Source organism: Schistocerca piceifrons, chromosome 8 (genome assembly GCF_021461385.2).
Source record: "Schistocerca piceifrons isolate TAMUIC-IGC-003096 chromosome 8, iqSchPice1.1, whole genome shotgun sequence".
NCBI lineage: Eukaryota > Metazoa > Arthropoda > Insecta > Orthoptera > Acrididae > Schistocerca > Schistocerca piceifrons.
In genome coordinates, this window is record NC_060145.1 from 339,665,220 (window position 1) to 339,668,332 (window position 3,113).

The 3,113-nt window shown below is 46.1% G+C and overlaps 1 non-coding gene across 1 annotated transcript; it reads right to left on the reverse strand.

Annotated features, from left to right (window-relative positions):
- Window positions 1–2,732: 2,732 nt before the first annotated feature.
- Trnas-cga lies at window positions 2,733–2,807 on the reverse strand. Its single transcript has one exon. It is a non-coding gene; the product is annotated as a tRNA-Ser (tRNA).
- Between the last annotated feature and the right edge of the window lie 306 nt (window positions 2,808–3,113).

The window sequence follows — 3,113 nt, forward strand, 5'->3', positions numbered from 1 at the left end:
TCTTCCCTCGCCGAGCGCTGACGTCACGCTAGTGTTGGACTATAGGTTGCAGTCTGGGGCGTGTGTGCCGAAGCTAGCTCCGCTCCTAGCGGAGCAAGACTGCTAGTTGCTCTGCTTGCTACGGGGAAACGTCTCCCGGAAGCGAGTGCCATGACCTTGGTGGAGTGGTCAGGAAGCCGCATATTTGCATTCGAAAACAGTTCAATATTATTTTCTACTTTTCGTCGCAAAGGGATCAAATGAAATACATTTTTGAATTAATAACATATTTATTTACAAAATATACAAACTAGACATGAAAAGTGCTACATTATATACATATAAAATCAGGGTGAGGACGGCCAGTGATCTCTTCAATGCAAAGCCGCACCAGGCTCGAACGCTTTCCGGAAGCGGCGAAATGTCGCGAGTCACGGGGATAACGGGTAAGGGCCACTACATTAGTAGTGTGTGGGTAAGTTCAGAATTTGGGTGGCGAGAGGCGTGCTAGGGTAATCGATGCAACCGCAGTGACCATTGTGTCTGTATGGCGCAGTGGTCATTGCATATGTCTAGTAAGCAGAAAACCAAGGTTCGAACACTGGTCCGGCACAAATTCCCAACTTCCTGACCGATTTAAATCAGTGCCCACTCGCAACGAACGTCTACAATTTCCTTGTGTCTCAATACACCCTCATTCAATGTCAAACAGTTGACCTCGTCCTCTTCACCACCTTGACCTACTCTGTAGTTTCGTCGCAGCCATTTATATCTAGAGATAAATACAATTTGCTTACGTCGATTAGAATGACTGCCTCTTGCGAACATGGGACAGTTTCCTTACAGTGCCTAGGTCGGCTACTGTTTAAAAATGGGTTCGAACTTTCTAACCATCTGCGTAGTACACCCCTGTTACAATCAAAATGTTACGAGCAAAATTTATTCTGGACTGCCGCTTCCTGTGGTCACTTACTTCTTGTAATGTTTTAGGAGGTCGTCCTGTTTTTTTTTTTCATTTTTTTCCCTCATGTGCCGCAGGTCTGTAAGGCAACTGACCCAAAGAGTTAAGGCATTATTTATTTATCTCGAAGAGACGTTCATGTTTGTATCAAGCCGCTGTCCATTTTTTTCTGGATGTCATTTTTCAAATACCTCAAAGCACTACTTAAAACAGCTGTTTGATGAGCTGGACGTTTTAATATTGTTGCAAGTCTTACTTCCATGAATGAAAACTTGATGCCTGTAAAAGAAATACAGCTCGACAAGATCCGACAGGTAACTAAAAACATTGAAATCTGAAGATTTTGGAATAACAAAAATTCCCTTACAAATACTGTCTATAAACGCTCAATAGAAACAATAAAACAACGAAGGTATTATGTCAGATAAAGTATATATCTTTCTTTTCCATATTCACCTGCTCTCTTTACCTAAACTTAATTACAAATGCGATAGAAACGAATGTCATAAACAACAGCGCACGGATAAGTGAAAGTATTTCTCAATACGACAGGTTTTCAACTGACTTGACAACAGGTGGCGTGAGCGTAGGCGAAGGTTCCGGCTACCGAAAGATTGACAGGTTATCGACTTCGAAGATTAATACGTTTGAAAGGATTGTAAAGTAACTTGGCGACTTTGGTTTCTGTACGGTTTCAGAGTGCAAATACTCCGACGTGCGGGATTGTCCCTTTGAAAGAGCATAGCCGACTTCCTTCCCCATCCTTCCGTAATCCGATGGGAGCGACGACTTCTTCCAAATCAACCAACCAAACCCACTGCGATTTGCGCCGGTGGCCAACGCTGGGCGTGACTGAGCTAGCGGTGTTGATGAAGCGGGCTGCGCTTGAATGTCTGGGCAGTGGAGTCAGATACGGTGAGATCAAGGAAACACACCCCTGGTAGCTGTGGTGCGAGTAGCTGCCGAGTCATGGGCCTGTGTGTGGCGTTGGCCTGACCCGTCTGAAGTGGCGTCAGGCCGAAGGTTGACTGAGGTGGCAGTTACAGCTGCAAGGATGGAAGCGGTCAACGTGGGCAGTGTGTGGACAGCCAATGAGTACGAAGCCGCTGAGCTGGTGTGCCAGAGACCCAGTTTTGGCCCTCCACGAAGTGTCGACACGGGGCGTGGCCTCAAAGTGTGGATTCAAAAACTGGCCAGAAGGCCTGTTGATGTCCTTTCCGGGCAACATGACGCCAATTCCAAAGGATACACAGAAATGGGCTTCCGCATTACAAGAGAAACACTAACAGTTTGCATTAGTGACCGATCGTGGAGTACTGGTCGGTTGATCTGATTCAAGCCGTGTTTGGCGTAGACTGTAGGGTGAAGAACACAAGCGGTGTGCACTGAGTGTAACGATTTCTCAATTACACTTCACACGGAACACCAAAGTCCGTGGTGTTGTGTATCGAGGTTAGTTTGCTTGCACGCTGGGCGTGTTTCTCTTGTCGTAATGGGAGCTATGATAATGTCGCCTGTTATTATTACACTGTGGCTGTAGCAAGGATTAAAAATGCTGGTGTACAGGTAATTGTAACTGCTAATTTTGCATAGGTAGTGTTTTAGTTGCTTGACAGTAGTGTTGCTAACAGTGAGCAGCTGGTGAGGAGAGTGGTTAGCAGATCTAGTATTTTAAATGTAAACATATGACACCCTAATTAAATTTGAGGGCCGATTTTCTTATGTAATTCTATAATGAAATTTTCACTCTACAGCGGTGTGTGCCCTGAAATGAAACTTAGATTAAAACTGTGTACCGGACCGAGACTCGAACTCGGGACCTTTGCCTTTCGAGGGCAAGTGCTCTACCAACTGAGCTACCCAAGCACGACTCACGCCCCGTCCTCACAGCTACTGGCGGAATTAAAGCTGTGAGGGCGGGACGTGAGTCGTGCTTGGGTAGCTCAGTTGGTAGAGCACTGGCCCTCGAAAGGCAAAGGTTCCGAGTTCGAGGCTCGGTCCGGCACACAATTTCAATCTGATGTAATTCTGTTCGGAAGCTATTTACAATCTGTAAAAAAAAAATTATGAAAGCAATCCGTCCATAAGCCCCGGTGGGAATATAGTCACCGACCGACCACCGTGTCTCCCTCTCCCAATCGCGTCACTCAATGCGGTTGGGGGGAGTGGCGTC